Source organism: Hippopotamus amphibius, chromosome 1, assembly GCF_030028045.1.
Source record: "Hippopotamus amphibius kiboko isolate mHipAmp2 chromosome 1, mHipAmp2.hap2, whole genome shotgun sequence".
Lineage (NCBI taxonomy): Eukaryota > Metazoa > Chordata > Mammalia > Artiodactyla > Hippopotamidae > Hippopotamus > Hippopotamus amphibius.
Genome location: NC_080186.1, coordinates 21816086 through 21835718, shown reverse-complemented (window position 1 = coordinate 21835718; position 19633 = coordinate 21816086). Strand labels below are relative to the sequence as shown.

The 19633-nt window shown below is 37.9% G+C and overlaps 1 protein-coding gene across 4 annotated transcripts in view; it reads left to right on the top strand.

The window, feature by feature from the left end:
• The first annotated feature begins 793 nt into the window (after positions 1-793).
• Positions 794-19633, top strand: part of EYA3 (EYA transcriptional coactivator and phosphatase 3) — a 95792-nt gene continuing 76952 nt past the window's right edge. For 2 of the 4 annotated variants that reach the window (XM_057702161.1, XM_057702148.1), the window contains exon 1: positions 794-920. The gene's annotated coding sequence lies outside the window, so the exon portion shown is untranslated. The remainder of the gene's footprint in view (positions 921-19633) is intronic. The other 2 variants (XM_057702170.1, XM_057702152.1) reach the window with 2 other exon arrangements.

Below are 19633 nucleotides of genomic sequence, written 5' to 3'. Positions count from 1 at the left end.
GTATCAACTAAGAGCGTTTAATTTTTCTGGATTTTGTGTTATGAAATTTTAAAAACTTGTAATTTGTGATTTTTTGCTCCCACTATTCATTTTTAGAGGTAATATTGTATTTGTAATTGTGGATTTCCTTAAAGAGAGCCCCCGAATTGAGTAAACTTCAGGCCCCTACAAATCCTGAATTTGACCCTGCTGCTTGCCCATATTGGGGTTGTAATTTAACGTTAACAGAGCATTTAAAAATCTTGTTTCTGAAAAAATTATTACATAGAATATTGTGCACGAAATAGAATTTCATTGTAAGCTCAATACAGGAATAAACTAATACTGGGAATAAAACTCAATATTAGGAATAAACTAATACTGGGAATAAAACCATCACCTTGGTCTAGCCTCCCCTCCAAGGGCCTTCCAGAACTTCCTGGCCATTCTCCCCACCCCCCATCCCAGTTCTTCTAAATCTACCAAATATATCCAACATTTCACATTCGCTTTAGAGAGACGGGAATTACACGCATTTTAAAAGACATTCTTGAAACAGAAGTGCTGAGTATTTTTTATTGTAACCGGGGCAGCTTGTACCTCAGTGGTACCTAGCCCTGGGCGAAACACGAACCAGCCTATCCGCACCAAGCACCACCGAGGAACCCGGCGAGGCGTAACCAGGGGCGGGGCTCCCGGGACGGCCGAGTGGGTGGGGTTTAAGGCGCTTCCCCGCCCCGCCCCGTGAGGCTTGACACATGCGCCTGAAGGCTTCTGGTTGAACGAGCTGCGGATTGTGTGATGACCCTGGCCGCCGACTTCCGGTTCCTAGGGATGCGCATCCGGGTCACCCTAACGCCGCCGTTTCCTCCAGCGGCTTGGTTCTCCTGTGTGTTTGGACCGGTCCCCATGTCCTACTGTGGGGCCTCTGCAGCCTTTGGGTGAGTCTCCGCCGCCGACAGGGTCTGAGTGCGGCCGGTCGAGTACAGCCTGTAGAGGGACGGGTCAAGAGTTGTGTCCCGGTCCCTGTGGGTGGGGGTTCTCTTTGCCTGTCCCTTGTCCCTGCAGTGCTTCCTGAGCTCATTTCATTCCTTTCCCCCACGCCGGCCTCGTCTTTTTCACCTCTACTGAGCCTGTTTTGTCGCCGCTCACCTCTCGCCTTGCTGTTTTTCCTCCGCCTCATCCGCCTTTTGAAAGCCCTGGTTTCTTGCCTCTTGCCTTAGCGCTTCCCTGAGCCACTGCCTCTCGGTTTTGCCCCTACTCTCACCTTAGTACCTCTCTTCCCCGACCGCTGATCCTGGGGTTTTGCCGTTTTTTCACCCAGCAGGATGGCCCACCTCCTCGTTGTGCTCACCCTGCTCCACTGCGAAACTGAGCCCGTTTCTCTCTAGGGTCCTAAGTCCTGGTCCCCCAACTTTCTCCACCCTTGACCCCTCCCCCTCCCGGGACGAGTAGGTGACATTTGTGTTTCTCCTGGGGTCTCCCGCCTTTTCTTCGCTGGAGGAGGCCTTTGCCCAAGCCCCGATCTGGGCAGATTTACCCGGCCCGGGGGAAGTTTTCCTTAAGGCTCTGGGTTAGACTGAACTCTGGTAGCTTCCGTAGTTAGGGAACAACAAAGGCGTTCCCAGTTCTTCGCTGGAGCACAGTTTCGGGGGCTTTCACTAGAGCAGGCTAACAGGTGGCGGGCACACGGAGCTACTGGCGATTGGGCTTGTGTAATCTTGTTAATCGACAAGTCGTGAGGACGTCCTGTCGTTTTCGTGTTCTGTATGCCCTGAGAATGAATATGCACAGCTGAGGCAAAAATGCGGATATTCTGGGAGGATCAGCTCTGTTTTCTGCACGGGCTTTACTTACAGGACAGTTGCTATAAGGGAGGACAGAGTTTCTTGGGAGATTGTTAGCCCCAGATTTATAAGTTTATTGCCAAAAATTTTAGTGTGCTGTTACCGAAAAAAATGCTGCTAGAGAGTTCATTATGGTAATTTCGAAGTATATTTTCTTTAGTTGAACTCAAAGTGCATATGTATCTTTATCTTTGCCTCTTATACATTGTTTCTTCATTTTTACTGTATTAACAAGTTTACTGATTTTTTGTTTGTTTCTTCGCAGACCAGATATTACAGCACTTTATTGCTTAGCATATTCTTCTCTTGTTTTTTCTTTATTGTTTTCACCATTGTTTCAAACCATCTTTTCCTCATTTTGAAACTTAAGTTTCTTATAAATTTCTTAAATGTCTCTGTAGGCTTTTAGTCATTTCTAAAATGAAGGGATTAGTTTTAATAATAGTTTTAAATGGTTTTGTTTTCCGAAATTTGTTATCTGAGGTATATTTTGAGACACAGAGTTGGATAATTTTTATTTTTCTCTTTCCAATATTTATGGTGTATATCTAGCATCTGATTACAAATGTTTTTGTGTGATCAGTTTCTGTACTCATGTAAATTATGCTCTAAAATTTAGTACTTCAGTGAACAGAATAAATACAGCTTTTAGCATCTGCTTTTCTTTTGACTATTAAGTTATAGAAAAGTCTCTCATTATATGAGACATACATATGCAAACGTAGCATTGACCTTGCCTTATTCCAAAATTGGGCTGATCCCTTCAGCTATTTTTAGCAAAGGACTTTGGAGCTTGGCCATATTAGTCCTAGAAGCCGCATAGAAGGACCCTTCTGGTTGGCTTTCGGGACTTATTTCACTGCTGAGGGAAGCCCTTTTGAAAGCTCCTTACTAGTACCTCCTCCCCAGCACCTACATTGGAAACTCTAGCTTCTGTTCATTCTGGCCTCATCATTTCCCAGTCTTTAAAAACTAACCCCAATGAGTATGGGCTGACATTCTTTGTTTCCTTACCTCCAGGCAGGTGGACTCTTTTTTCTTTTCTTTTTTTGCAGATAACATATACCTATATTTCGATTGATGCAAAGCCCTCTTTCAGCCTTTTTCATTTTTGAACTTTTTACTTCTTCAGCATGTCTAAGTTTAAACCTAGATTGATTTCTATAGTTTACAGCTAGAGGGAACCATTAGAGTTCAAACTTACCCCTTCATTTTACAGAGTAAAGAAATCGTGGTTTCAATTGGTGGTGTTTTTCCCAAGGTCATTTTTCACAAATAAGTCCTGTTCATGAATTTAAGGAAGTGGGTTTTAGTTCTATCACATCTGTAGGCTGGAGAGCACAATGTTGTGTTTAGTGGTTCATTTCAATAAATTTGTGTCATAGGAATAAAAGTTTTAGGATAAGAAATCTATGATACAGAATTTAAAATTCAAGGCCGAAGTCATTTTGCCTTCAAAAAGGGACTCCAAAAAAGAAACTGTGTTGTACAGAGTAGAAGTTGAAAAGTCTTAGGGAGTCTCTTTCTCTCTCTCTTTCCTTCTGAAATCACTTTGGCTTATTATATAAATTCTGCATAAAAGCTCTTACATGAAATGAACATCCTGTGGTCTCATTGGAGCAGTTGTGTTCATGGTCCTGTTCTTTGTACAGAACAGTGATAGACTTTCTAATTACTGAAAAGCCTTCACTGCTTACTTAGCTGCCAAAGGAAAGAAAATATCACTAGAGACAACTTAGCGTATGTGTTTTTAAAGCTCGGGAGAGGAATCACTGTCGACTTTCTATAAAAATGTCTGCTTTAATTTGGCAAAGTCTTAGTTTGTAACCCTGATGGCTCAATTTAAAATACATTTCTGCATATTATTTTTATGCCTGCAGGTGTTTTGTTTTGTTTTCATTTGATTATTTTTGATTGTTATTTTTTGTCATTTTACTTGCTACGGTACTTTGTTTTACATGTTTTAAATTTTATCCTTGAACCCTAGGATATGTTTTAAGGAAAATGCAGTTTTAAAAACTTAAAATTTTTACAGTGTCCTGCTCACTTGTACTTTCGGTATGGTGGTTTCTGTGATCTGCCTAAGCCGCTCCATGACTTCATTCTCTTTGTTTTGCTTACAGACAGAAGGCTGATAGAACTTCTTTTTTGGTAGCTGTCTAAAAGATTTTTGTGTTCTGCATATAATAGCAGGATCTTTTAACTTATGTGTGATTTAAATGGAGGAAGACTAGTTCAAAATTGTTCAACATAGAATAGTTCAACATAGTTCAACATAGAATAGTTCAACATAGAAATAATTCAAAATTTATTTAAGGATATTAGGAATAGTTTTTCTTTCCCCCACACATTCATGTAATTGGTTTATATCAAGGGGCTGAATTGTTATATATAGTAAAGTGGAAAAATAGGTGGAATTTCTGTCTGCTGATTAACTTAAAAGTACAGGTGCATATTCTTGTACAGAATACATAGCTTAAGCTATAAACTGCCTTATTGATGTTTTATTGGCAGAGAGCATAGCAAACAATGGAACAGCAGCGACATCATCATCTTAATGCTTTTATTTGATGCCATAAATCTAAGTCCTAGGGTATCTAATTATTAAATGTAGAAATGATTAGGGTATTTTCTGTATTATTTATAATATATTAAAAAAGATATTTGAAATGTGGGCTTCATAAAATTTATATTTGCTATTTTCCCCTTTTAAATGTGTAGTAGTGTTTTAAACCAGAAGAGGAACTGTAGATAGTGCTGACTTATTGTAAGTTAACAAATCAGCCTGAGGCGGTCAGTGCTTAATATCTTAAAGATCTTGCTACAGATTATGTTGGATGCACTTTAACTTATTAGCTTGGTTGATATTTATACTAGTTAGATTTGTTTTTATTCACCTAGAAAATAGTAATAATCTTTGTAATACATTTCTTTCAGCAATTTTTTTTGGATACATACTGTGTACAGTTATATTACATATATAGACAGTTCATGTGACATTATACAAGGCTGACGTTTATACTTAGGTTCTGAATTTGGTTTTATTTGTATATGTCTGAATTAAACCATAAGACTAAACATAACCTGCATCACCAGGGTGTAGGAAAAAAAAGACAATGTATTAGAATTAACATAAGCTTTAATCCTAAGAAGGTGTCAATTCTTATCAATGCAATGGCATATGATTTTTTAAACTAGATTTTATGATTTTCTGTTTTCAAAACAGTGATTTCTTTGCATTATTTGAGTTAAAGGTTCTTGCATTAATCTTTATCACAGCTTAATATAAAGTTATGTTCTTTATATATACAATTAAATAATTTTTCATTTGAGAAACTTCACAACTGAACTGTAAAAATCTGCAGGGGTAAAACTAATTTTTTTTAAAAGCAAGTTTTATGTAGCACTTACTCTGGGTCAGTAATTACCAAGTGGTTTACATAAAGTATTAATGCTTTAATCCTTACAACACTATGAAGTAAGTACTATATTTATCTCCATTTACAAATGAGAACCAAGGCACAGAAGTTACATAATTTGCCCAAAGTAACACAGCTAGTTGGCAGGAGCTGGATTAGAATTTAGTTTTTCTGACTTCAGAGTTCATGACCTTTTTGTACAAAGTTCTACTAGTTTAATGATTTCTTCCTTCATAGATTAAAAAATTAAAAAATCCAGTTTCTCTGAAACACAGAGGACTACTGCTTTTGGTTGGGAACCTTAGAGGGGGGTTTTACCTGGTCCTTTTTTTTTTTTTAACTTAAAAAAAATTTTTTTTTATTCATGTTTTTATTTTATGTTTGGCTGCGTCGGGTGGATCTTCATTGGGGCATGCAGGTTCCTCGTTGCAGTGCGTGGGCTTCTCTCTAGTTGTGGTGTCTGGGCTCAGTAGTTGAGGCACACGGGCTTAGTTGCCCTACAACACGTGAGATCTTAGTTCCCTCACCAGGGATCGAACCTGCATCCCCTGCGTTGGAAGGCCGATTCGTAAGCACTGGACCACCAGGGAAGTCCCATATGGTCCTTTTATAAATGCTGGCTTAAGGCAAATTGCAAACCCTTTACTACCTAGGAAACTTAGATGGCAAAAACCACATATTAGGAAAGCAAGTAGGGCTTCCCTGGTGCCACAGGGGTTAAGAATCTGCCTGCCAATGCAGGGGACACGGGTTCTTGCCCTGGTCTGAGAAGATCCCACATGCCACAGAGCAACTAAGCCCATGCGCCACAACTACTGAGCCTGTGCTCTACAGCCCGCGAGCCTCACTGTTGAGCCCATGTGCCGCAACTGCTGAGGCGCCTAGAGCCCGTGCTCTGCAACAAGAGAAGCCACTGCAATGAGAAGCCCGTGCACCACAATGAAGAGTAGCCCCCGCTCGCCATAACTAGAGAAAGCCTGTGTGCGGCAACGAAGACCCAATGCAGCCAATAAATAAATAAGTAAATAAATTTATTAAAAAAACAAATAATATCCATATGCTTCCTCTTAAAAAGATTATCATGTGGAAATTAATTACTTTTGAGTTATTTGGAGAAAGGCAGCTTATTTAATAAAATGCATTCTATATTACTAAAATGTTTACCCCTTGGCATTAATTTTTTCCCTTTCTCTCATTTGCAGAATATTAAATAAATTTGTGTAATAGTCTTAAACTCTGAAATCTTACGTCCCCAATATGAATTTAACAACTTTGAAATATAAAACAGAAGACTAAAACGTAAATTTCTCACAACTTTTCTCATTTTCAGATTTGGAAATTTGTGCAAAATTAAGTGCATCCATCTCTTTAGGACTACCGTGTTTAGAGTAATATATTTAAATTAGTGTTTTTATTTTTACTTTAGAAAAGAAGAGGTGTATTTTCATAAAACAGTTCCTTTTTTAATTGAAAATGCAAATAATTTAGAATATTGTTAATCATATTACTATTACTCTTTTGAGCTTTTATTATTTCCAAATTTAAAAATTTTATTGCATCTCTAAGGGAAGGAGATGATTTTATATTAGTTGAGGTGCAGCTTAGTGCAAGAGCCTGGGGCTTACAAGTGATGAGAAGTTACTTTTCTGAGTATTTTGAATACAATTGAGAATCATGGAATCTGGTTAACAAAAAAACTGCAGTTGTTTCTTGTCAGAAGTGACACTTGGTTAGGGATGCTACTTATTTTCATTCTTATGTATTAACTCCCCCTTTATTAATTCAGGCATGTTAATTAAGTACACTATTTTTTAATAGTAGCTTTTGTCTTGATTTTTTTTCTCTCTTTGTCAGAAAAGTATTGTTATTGAGGTGAAAAGTGTAAGCTTTGCTATGATGATTTACTTCATTGGTATTTAGAGTGTTCTTTACTTTGATTTAAACATTTGATTTTTATTTCAAAAGCAACTCTCTTTTATATGTGGGTTTGATAATCAGTTTATTTTCTAAAATTTCAGTAGTTTCATTTCACCTGAAATTTAATAATGTAGCAATTACTGAATTTAGGAAAATTGGTAGTTTGTTGCTATCAGCACTGTTACTATGGTAATAAATTAGAATGATTAGCTCTTAGCTGGAATTGAACTTATTCTTTAGTTTCCATAGTAGTTGAAAAAGATTTAGGTCAGATTCATCTGTTGTTCCTCCTTTTTTCAAAATAAGAGGGCATTTTAATTTAGCACAATGATGTTAATTTTTTCTTACTAGATAGATGATATTGATATGATAGTCTCACTCTCTCTATGGACAGCATAATCCAAAATGTGTGTGTATGATTTTTTTCTTGTAATATTTCAGAATTTAGAGAACATTTTAGGATACAAAGTAGTACATACATATCTTATCAAAAAATATACCCTAGTAATCAGTGTGTTATTACTTCACTGAATCTTTCAAATCTGTTTTCCCTTTTCACCAGTTCTTAACTTTGCTATAGGTTAGGAAGCAGTGATGAGATAACGCTGAAAAATAAGTGTTCTTGGGAGTGGGTACTAGAGCTTTTGCTTATGTACCATCTGTCACATTGGCGTGGTATTTAATAGCTAGATTAACTGAAAATCTTTGCTTTATCTCATTTCTGTCTATCTCCTGTTAGTAATATTTATTTGATGTTGGTACCTCTCATTCTGTGAAATTGTTGTTTATTTGGAATAACTATGGTAATCTGATTCTTACCCAGATGGTTCCTTTTTCCTTTTTTGTTCATTTTCAGAGGCTTGTCTTTAAAAAACTGTAATTTAGAGACTCACTAGAACATTGAATGTTTTTTCATATGTAGCTTTAAGTGGATATTTTCCTCCTTTTTGACTACTCAGTTGTTTTTTTAGTCTTCAGGTAAAATGGCATTCAAACTTTTTTGATCACAACCCACTATAAGATGCATTTTTCATTGTTATCCAGTACTTAAACACATATATGTACATATTGATGCTTAAAATTGAAACAGAAGTTACATGAAACAATATTTGTCTTTACTATTGGTGATGCATTGTAATGTTTTCTGTTCTATTTCGTTTAATTGAATTTCATTCAAAACAAACTGTTGGTATCCACTAAATGGATATGGTAACCTAATAATATGTTGAACCTGCAGTTTGAAACATTCTAGTGACTGCTAGATTGTTTTCCAATATTGTTTCTTTGGATGTTTGGGTTTGTTAGTTTTTGTTTTTTTTTTTCCACTGAAATCTATCTTGATTCTCTTAAGCTTTTTTTTTTTTTTTTAAATATGTATTTGGTTGCACTGGGTCTTAGTTGTGTCACGTGGAATCTTTAGTTGCAGCAGGCAGGATCTTTAGTTGTGGTACGTGGGAACTAGTTCCCTGACCAGGAATCGAACCTGGGCCCCCTGCATTGGGAGCGGGCCCCCTGCATTGGGAGCGCAGAGTCTTAGCCACTGGACCACCAAGGAAGTCTCTCTCTTAAGCTTTTTATTTTTTAATTTATTGATTGATTTATTTATTGGCTGTCTTGGATGTTCGTTGCTGCTGGCGGGCTTTCTCTAGTTGCGGAGAGCAGGGGCTACTCTTTGTTGCGGTGCAAGGGCTTCTCAGTGCAGTGGCTTCTCATGTTGCGGAGCATGGGCTCTAGGCACGCGGGCTTCAGGCTCGCGGGCTCTAGAGCACAGGCTCAGTAGTTGTGACGCACGGGCTTAGTTGCTCTGTGGCATGTGGGATCTTCCTGGACCACCTGCATTGGCAGGCGGTTTCTTAACCACTTCTCCACCAGGGAAGTCCTCTCTTAAGCTTTTAATCTAAATAATTGTGCAGAACCGTTGAGAGAGGGAGACCCTGTTGCCCTGGTTATTGTTACTGTCACCTCTGTCCTTTACTGTGTCTAGGCACATCATTTAAAAAGCTGCAGTAATACAGACTTATGAGGGTGGTCATGTGTAGAGTTTCTATCATTAGAATCCTTTTCTAGTTTCCATCCAACAGTCAAAGTGTAGTTTGATTAAGTTGCTTTCACAAACTTTGATTCTGCTCTTGGCAACTAGTCAAAAAGTTACAATGCTGCTTTATTCTGCTTTTCTCTGGCCCCACTCCAGTCTTTGTAAACCAAGAAAAGAGAACCAAGGAGTGAAGCAGGTTGTTCCTGTGCATATAGTCAGGTGAAAGTAACACGATTGAAGAGTCATTAGGGTTTGTTACAGTGGGCTGTATTTATTTATTATCCTGATTCATTTCCTGTAATGATAAAGGGGGAAAGATTGTAGAGATATCAACAGTTCCTAGCATATCACAGCTATTAGAGTAAGGCAGGGGCAGCCGGCTTACTCTGCTAGTTTTACCACTACCTCTTCTTTACACATAATGAGCACTTACTATGTGCCAGGCACTATTTAAAGCATTTTTCTTGTATAAATTCATATTTACTTGGGAGGCCTGGGAGAAGAACAAGAACGAGGAAGGATAAAGAAGAAAACTCGTCTTCTTAGTATCTTCTCATTACCTGGCTTATGAGTTCTGGCTGTTGGTGACCGTAGCATGTCACAGCATACATTTTTAACTTGGTCAGCTTTTAAAAATCATCAGTCCTGTCTGTGATGTTCTCTACTGAGGCATGTAGCTGTGGTTTAAAACCTCAGGCTTTGAATCTAGGCTACCTGGGCTTGAATTCCAGGTTGTTGAGTTCCTAGGTATATAACCTTGGTCGAGTTACTCTCAGTGCTTCAGTTTTCTCATCTGTTAAGTGGTGATGATAGTAAGTAGTACATGTCTTATAGACTCACTGAGAGGATTAAATGAGTTGGTACATATGTAAAGTAGTTAGAACAGTACCTGACCCATAAAAAACATTCCATAAATGTTAGCTGTTAATAACTCACAACTCATAGTTGAAACTCCAGAAAGTATTTGTGACCGTGATGAGTTCTTATTTGCTGAGTAACAGGACGTGATTGATATTCAGTGTTTTATTGCCCCCCCCCCCCCGCCGCCCCAAGTTCTCTGTAGAGTTTTGAAATCGAAGCCAGTGACAAAGAGTATCAGCTACAGGCCCAACTTGTTTACGCTCTCACAGGAATCTCTTGTTATTTGGACCTCACCTTTAATAATTGCATCATTTTGCCCTTCGAAAAACTGAAAGGAACTAGTTAATGAATTGGCTTTCACTCAAGACCAGATTTCTGTCCTGAGTCTGTTTATCTTATGTCTGAGATATTTGTTTTATTTTTAACAGTTATATCGTGCTAACTATGTGCCAGACACTATTCTAAGAGCTTTATAGATATTAACTCATTTAAACCTGTGACAAGCTTATGAGGAAGACACTAATTATTTTTCCCATCTTACAGATGAAGTAAATGAGGCTCAGAAAAGTTAAATAACTTGTCTAAGCTCCCACACCACTTATCAGTGCCAGAACTGGGAACTGAATCTAAGTAGGCAGACTCCAGAGTTCATGCTCCAAGCTTGCCAAACCTCCCTCTTACAGAGATGAATTATGTTGAAAAGGGTAAAATAACAAATGTTAAAACTTACTTCGCTATTCTTTACTCTCTGTACTGAATGACAGCTCTGAAATTATGGGTGATGGTGTTTTGGCTGATGGATTTTTGAAAGAGTAAATAAATTCGAAGTAAAATATTAATAAAAGATCTGAACCTAAATTTTACAGTTCTGACAGCTGAAGACATACATTTCAAAAGACTCAGTTCTGTGAATATAGTGTGTAGTAAATTTTGTTTGAATACTGGAGAGCAGATTGATAGATATATATGATGGACAGACATATAGAATGCTATATAGAATTTTTTAGTGTCTGGCCTTACATTTAGGTCTTTAATCCATTTTGAGTTTATTTTTGTGTGTGGTGTTAGGAAGTATTCTAATTTCATTCTTCTACATGTTGCTGTCCAATTTTCCCAGTACCACTTATTGAAGAAGCTGTAGAATTTTGACTTTAGAAAATGGGAGGTATAGAGTATAAATTTTCCTATATAACTGCAAGCAACAATTTATAAAACATTCATGTTGGAGTATACCATGTGTCAGGCCATAGCACCTACAGAAAAAAATGTGATCCTTTTACAAATGTTAACTTTAGATTAAAGGAGTGTGGAGATAAAGTTTTGGAGGCTGAGTGTTCCCTGGAGTCTGGATCTCCACACATTAGAGAAACTCTTATGCTTTGTGACTGACACATTACTGAAAACTGAAGAGATCCAAAGAGGGGTGGAAGGAATGTAGTAGGCCTATTGCATTATTATTAAGGTCACTTTGACACTCTAATTCAGATTAATTCATTCCGTCTCAATACTTTATACAATGGTTTTGGAATTTTTCCTGTGGAACGCTATCTTCCAAATTTATTGGAAGCTTGTGGGGAAAAGTTTGTCTTAATTTTTATTAAGGATTATTTTACAGACAACTTCAAAGGAAGATTTTCCAAGAAGTAAGGTTAGAAATTGTAAAAACAATTCTTCTTAGAGAATCTATTCCTGATAAAATATTTTTCCTATTAAGAATTTTGTACAGCCTAAATGTATTTTTTAAAAAATTCTTTCTAAAAAAAAAAAAAAAATTCATTCTCTGTAAGTTCTGATAGTATTCTGTTTAGTGTAAAGTTACTATAAATATTCCTGCAGCTGACAATACCATGATATGTTAGTCAGTCATGCCTCCCAAATAAAGTAGCCAGAAGAATTCACCAACTTTACCACAGTCAGTTGGCTGGGCTGTTTATTTATGGAGAAAGTTAACCAACATGGTGATGGCTTTTGTCTGTCCACAGAAAGTCTAGCAGGGAAGATGTAGTTGTTTGTAGTTTTTTTGGCCACAGAAATGTGATTTGTGCTGATGCCTGAATTGTGAGAGCTAAAAGGCTCTCTTAGGGTTACTTTAAAGGGAGTCTTAAGGGAAGTCTGCTGAGTGTAGGTCTGCTGGATATTTGTGTCTACTTCAGCAGGACTCTTGAGTACAGAGGATTCTGAGTGGATATGTTAGTAGATAACATATACTTTTTTAAAAGGTAGTACTTGAGAAAGATTGCCATCAGCTGATGACACTAGTGAATTTCTGAAAGATAGGAAACAGATTGGATTGATAGAGAAACTAGGAGAAGAAATCACACTGGAAAGTGTATGTAGAAGTTTCAGGAATATACCAGACTCCAAGTAAAGGAATATGAAGAACAGAAGAGTGCCTGGAGCATTCATCAGTTTCCTGGCCCTTGCTGTCGATTTTGAGCATCCGGTGTTTGTCCCCTGGATAAGGCCCAGAGAAATACTTTCCAAACATATGGAACAGTTTGCCTGGGGAGGGCTTTCCTCATAGTCTCTTCTCCCCGTGGCACTTAGTATGTATAAATTAAGTCATGTCATTCGCTTGCTTGAAGCACACATTACCTCCCCAAACTGCTTATCATGTGTTACAAGGCTGTATGCGACCTGGCCCTTGCCTGCTTCTCAGGACTCACTTCCTACCACTTGTTCACTTGCTAACAGCAGCCTTTTTGCTGTTTCTCAAACATGCCAGGATGTTATCCTTTTAGTTTCTTTCTTTCTTTTTTTAAAAAATAAATTTATTTACTTATTTATATATGGCTACATTGGGTCTTCGTTGCTGCACGCAGGCTTTCTCTAGTCACAGTTAGCGGGGGCTACTCTTAGTTGCGTTGCTCGGGCTTTTCACTGCGGTGGCTTCTCTTATTGTGGAGCATGGGCTCTAGGCATGTGGGCTTCAGTAGTTGTGGCTTGCAGGCTCTAGAGCACAGGCTCAGTAGTTGTGGTGCCCGGGCTTAGTTGTTCCATGGCGTGTGGGATCTTCCTGGGCCAGGGATCGAACATGTGTTCCCTGCATTAGAAGGTGTATTCTTAACCAATGCACCACCAGGGAAGTCCCCTTTTAGTTTCTTTACACTTATTTCCTTCTGAAAGCCCTCTTTCACATCTTTATAGCTTTCTACTTTTCATGATTCACATCTTTGCTGAAATGGTGTTACCACCTCAGAGAAATTATCACCAAATCTGAAATAGCTGCCCTGTAGTCATGATCTATTCTTTACTTTATTTCCAAAGTATTATTACTTTGTGAAATTATGTTACCTTATGTATTTTTTTTTTTTAATTTATTCATTTAGTTATTGGCTGCGATGGGTCTTCGTTGCTGCGCACGGACTTTCTCTAGTTGCAGCGAGCGAGGGCTGCTCTTCGTTGCAGTGCACAGGCTTCTCAGTGTGGTAGCTTCTCTTGTTGTGGAGCACGGGCTCTAGGCACATGGGCTTCAATAGTTGTGGCACGTTGGCTCAATAGTTGTGACTCGCGGGCTCTAGAGCACAGGCTTAGTAGTTGTGCTGCACGGGCTTAGTTGCTCCACGGCATGTGAGATCTTCCTGGAACAGGGATCGAACCTGTGTCCCCTGCATTGGCCACCAGGGAAGTCCTACCTTATGTATTTGTTTATCTTCCTGTTAGAATATAAGTTCCTTGAGGCTGGGAACTTTGTTCATCACTGAATTCCTAGTATCTAAACTAGTGAAGTAGACACTCACTATCTGTTTTATAAATGAATGAATGAATTTTGAGGTTAGAGAAAGAAGCAGACACAGCCTGAAGAAGCTATAGACTTCCACAACAAAAGTAGCAGAAGCAAAAAGCAAAGTGAGTACCTAAGTGTTTCTCCCCCAGATGAGGCTATGATAGCTACTCTCTAAAGTTGGAGTCCTGGCATGCGAGACCAGATATATCCCTCGTAATTTATGTGATGTTCAGAAGAGGCAGGAATTCATATCCAGAAAGCAAGTGACCTGCAGACACTCCCTAACTGCATATCTCACCCTTCTTCCATAGTCATCAGAAGTGGATGTATGTAACTAGAACCTGCATATAACAGTAGGTGAACAAAGATTCTCACCCACTTTGAGGAAAAACTGTTTAGTTGAAATTCCTAACTACAAATTTGAACTAATAACCTAGATTTATCGGCCATTTAAGGACAATTAATACTATAATAGAGAGGTACCAAATACATCCATCACTAAAAGAGATAGTGAATGGTATAAACTGAAGATTTTAAAGATAAGCATTATTAGTAATTTCAGGGGAAATAAAAAAGGAAATAAATGTAAATATTGAAATTTTAAAAATCAGAACGTGTGAATGGCAAATTAATAAGTATAAAGATTGAGCTGAATTCAGATGCAAAGGATGTCAGCAATAATGGCAGAGTAAGAACCTCTGAAAAATTTCCTTCATGAAAGCAGTGAGAATACTGGCAAAAATAGTTGGAATCAGCTCCTTCAGGACTCTGAAAATTAACTACAGCTTGCAGCAATGTGAACATCTATGCAAGAAAAATGGCTGAATCTCAGAAAAAACAGTGAACTTGGTAGCATTGTAGTTTGCATTGTTCCCGTTCTCCTCTCCAGCTCCATGGCAGCCTTGGGAACCAGCAGCCCCCAGTCATGGTGAAAACTCGCAGCCTGGAAGCCACTGGAAGGGGCAGAACAAGACTGGAGCTCCTTCACAGCCCTATTCCTGGAAAATTGTCATTATTTGACCTGTCTGCTGGTTCCCTGAAAGACCTCATTCTCAAGACTGTATTTGACCTGGCTGGGAGTCACCCTGTACAAATAGCCTTTCCCCTCTCAGGGTGTTCATTGAAAACAATTAGAGGCCGTTACTGAATGTCGTAAATTCAGCACTAGAAAATAGGTTCAACAGTACATTAAAATAATATTCTGAAATGCAAGAGCTTCATCTCTGGGGACTTCCCCGGTGGTGCAGTGGTTAAGAATCCGCCTGCCAATGCAGGGGACACGGATTCACTCCCTGGTTGGGGAAGATCCCACATGCCATGGAGCAAGTAAGCTTGTGCGCCACAGTTACTGAGCCTGCGCCCTAGAGCCTGTGAGCCACAACTGCTGAGCCTGTGCTGCAATTACTGAAGCCCGAGTGCCTACAAGAGAAGTCACTGCACTGAGAAGCCCTTGCACCTCAACAAAGAGTAGCCGCCGCTCGCCACAGCTAGAGAAAGCCTGCACGCAGCAACGAAGACCCAATGCAGCCAATAAATAAATAAATTTTTTAAAAAAGAGTTTCATCTCTGAACTAAATGCATGCATGGTTCAATATTAGGAAATCTAGTAATATGCTGTATTAATAGTCGAGAGAAAAACCATATGGTCATTTTTTTGGGTGCCAGAAAAGCACTTGACCAATATCATGCTCAGTAGTGGTGTGCTAGATGTATTTATATTAATGTGAGGAACAAGAAAAGGATGCCCAGCAGTTAGCACTGTTAATTAATATTAGGGTGTAGGTGTTAGCCAATATCATTAGGCAAGAAGAAGAAATAAAGAAGTTAATATTGGGAAAAGAGGAACTATTTTTATGCAGCAGGGGAAAATAGATACGTGAAACTCAAGAATCAGCCATCTTGCGATTCTCATTACTGGAAACAATAAGAGACTTCTGGTAATATGGGAGTTCACAGATTAATGTACCAATATCAACAGCTATCCCATATATATAAAAAAAAAACTTCTTTAGAAAACATAATGAAAAATATAACAAACAAAAAGATAAAATGCCAACATAAAGAAATGTAGAGGATGTGCTGAAAGACATTAAAAAAAAAAAAATTAAGTAACCGGAAATACATACTGTGCTCTTAGATAGGAGAACTCAATATTGTAAACACATCATTTCCGCCAAATTAATTTATGTGTTTAATGGAATTTAAATTATCATTTTTAAAAAAACTTTGATAACATTACCCTGAAGTTCATCTGGAAAGTGTATACTTTTCTTTTAGTGATTAAGTTTAATTTGTGTATCATCCTTTTTGGGTTATGTTCAGGGGAGATTCCAGAGTTTGAAACTGCTGGCCTCTGTAGATTTGATCTCTTCAATTTAGACCAATCAGAAAATCATAGCCTCTATTTCAATTAAGAGTCTTTATCAAGAAAAAGAGTAAGTTCCTAAAAGTTACTCTTCTTTATTCTGTTGCTTGAAGTTAGCATTAATAGCTTTTATCGGTTAAATTAATGAAGGCCTTAGATTTGTACTCTGATATTTACATTTTATTGTTTAAATGGCATTTTCAACACTAATGTGAATTTTTTAAAAATTTTGTTTATTTATTTATTTATTTATTGGTTGAGTTGGGTCTTCATTGCTGCACACAGGCTTTCTCTAGTTGATGTGAGCAGGGGCTACTCTTCATTGTGGTGCACAGGCTCCTCATTGTAGTAGCTTCTCGTTGCGGAGCACAGGCTCTGGGTGTGTGGGCTTCAATAGTTGCAGCACAGGCTCAATAATTGTGGCGCATGGCCTTAGTTGCTCCGCGGCATGTGGAATCTTCCCAGTGCAGGGCTCGAACCCATGTCCCCTGCATTGGCAGGCGGATTCTTAACCACTGTGCCACCTAGTAAGTCCTAACATGAATTTTTGAAAGCAGCCAAAACACAAGTAATTATGATTTCTTTCAGAACATGTCTTAAACCCCTGGCATGTTCTACCCTGTATTTTATTTTAGTGTTTTTGTTCTGGTTTCAGATATTCTATGAATATTTTATGTTAAGAAAGAATTCTAGGGCTCTATTCAAGAAATACAAAAAAGGACGCTCCAAAAAAAGAAATACATGCCAAAAAAAAGAAATTGTATCAATATTTGCTGTTAGAAAAGTCACGTTTTTCTAATGACAAAAATTTCTGATTGTCTAGTATCATTCTGTAATCTGTTTATTAATGTTCTTGATATAGTACTTAGCACAGTGTTACAAAATTTTAAATTAAATGTTTAGTAAATGCTTTTAAGAAGAAGCATACTACTCTAGATATCACAAAATGACTTCATAAAAGAAATACAAAATAGGAACTTCAATCAAAATAGAAGAATACAAGCTTCAATCTTGAGGCATAGTTTGCCTAAAATTGTTAATCAAGACCAACTGGAAAGGAGGACTTGTGTATCTTTCAGGTTTAACTCTAGCAGTAATTTTTTTCCCCAAGCAGAACACATAGTCTAGTACAGTGATTATATGCAGATTTTAAATGCTATCTTACAGATACTAATACTTGTTTGTTCTTAAGGCATTAGATGGATCAGTAAGGCTTCTCAAGATCCATGAAACACCTGGGACCACCAGTTTTACTGTGTTACCTGGAAATTTCTTCCACTATAAATTTAGGATTTGACCCAGAGCAAAAGCAGGAAAATGCTAATTTTGTAAGGTAACAGCTCTGTTAGGCAAACTGTCCAATTATTTGGAAAGCTTTTTATTCTTCTTAATGTTTGGAAGCATTTTTGCAGCTGTATGTATATTCTGTTGTCTATGCTTTTCTTCATTTCCCACCTTTGTTTTCAGCTTATGTGTTTCGTTCAGTGGCCAGATGGCCAACAAACCCAAGCTGAGAGGTAGTAGCAAAAACGAATGAAAAACAAAAGAAACTTCTTTGTTATTTGTGTTAGTTTCCTGTGGGTGCCATAATAAATTGCCACAAATTTGGAGGCTTAAAACAACCGAAATTTATCCTCTCACAGTTCTGGAGGCCAGAGGTCTGAAATCAAGGTGTTGGCAAAGGGCTGCACTCCCTCCATAGGCTCTAGGGGTATTGTCTGTTCCTTGCCTCTTCCAGCTCCTAGTGGCTGCTGGCATTCTTTAGCTGTATCACTCCAGCCTCTGCCTTCATATTTATATTGCCTTCTCCTCAGTGTGTGTGTATATGTGTGTGTGTTAAATTTCTCTCTGCCTTTCTCTTATAAGGACACTTGAGATGGCATTTATGGCCTACTCGGATAATCCGGGATAATCTCCTTATCTCAGAATCCTTAATTACATCTGCGAAGACTCTTTTTTCCAAATAAGGTGACAGTTATGGGTTCTGGGAATTAGGATGTGGACCCATCTTTGGCCAGAAATGCTTCGTGATAGCTGTGTATGTTTGTGTTTGGGGAAGGTGATTTCATGCTTAATCTCTTTCTCTCCACACACCCCCACCTGCCTGCCTTGACTGCCTGCCTCCCTCCTTCCTTCCTTCCTTCCTCAGCCTATTAAGGGATAGAAACTTAAGGTCTCCTAACTCCTCACCTCTAAGTAAGTAGTGCCTGTGCTGTGATCCCTTGTTATGTATGTGATATTAAGATTTGATTTTAAAGCATATCAGTCCTTACTTTTATTTGAAGGGAACTTTTCACTTAACACAGACTTCAAAATGATGTTCCTCAAATCAGTTAACCTTGTAAAAGAATTAAAGCTGTGACTTTGGCATTCCTGGTGAGAAATGAGAAAAGTGAAGATTTGAAATTTTTGTGCCTCTGAATATATTGAAGGTTCTTAATGGAACTGGTTTTAAGTAGGTATTTAGAGGAATCAAGAGCCTAGAAATTGTGCTTGGTTGAACAAATATTTATTGATTGCCTGCTATGTGCTATCAGATACTAAAAAGGTGATCTCTGCCTTTGTGGAATTTAGGATCAAGATTCCAGAGGAATCTTAGGACCAAAGGAAAATTAGTAGTTTTGACAGAATTGTTAACTGCCAAATTTATAGACTACAGTAGAGGTCAGAGAAGTAGTTTTGAAAAATTCTTAATTATTAAGTAATAATGAAGCAGGGAACTCTTTCACTAACAACTCTGAGGTTTCAGTAGGTTAGAAGATACTTTGTTTTTCCAAAACCATGATACTTATCTCTGACTAGAAATGGTAAAATAATTTATTTTTATATCCCTTATAATTAAAATTACCTGTTTAACAATAGATCAAAGTTTGTACATTGTAAATTAAAGACTTATGGCTATAGAGAGAAATCAAATTGTTATTTTGCTAGATTGTACAAGAAATTAAAAAGTGGAATAAAAATGGAATCTCTTTAGGATTTTTAGATGGTCCTTTAAAAGATCTAAGTTTTATAAATTTAAAACCTTTAAAGCTTTAAGAGTATGACAGTGAGGTCAGAGTAATGTAGCAGAATAGTTAAGAGATTTAATGAAAGAAAAGCAATAAATAGCCTAAGTTAATATTAGGAATGTATTTTAAAAGGGAGGGTGGTGTGCTCAATTCTTCATGAAGGGAAAAAAAGGCTTCAGAGAGGAGTTCAATCTCGGGTTCCACTATGGTTCTGCTACTTGTAGACTCCATGCAGCAGTGCCTTCACCTCTTTGGTTTTACTTTACTCAACCATAAAATAAGGATTACCTCTGACAGGCTAATGCTCTATATTCCTTGTAGCATCTTATGTTATATTTTTTCTTCTGTTCACAGAGCGAGTAATTTCTGTCCAAAGGGTAAAACCAAACATGAAATGCCTTCTGATATCAAATTCTTTAACTCTTCAACACATTTGATTAGAACTGTAACATGAACCAACCCTGGGTTTGTG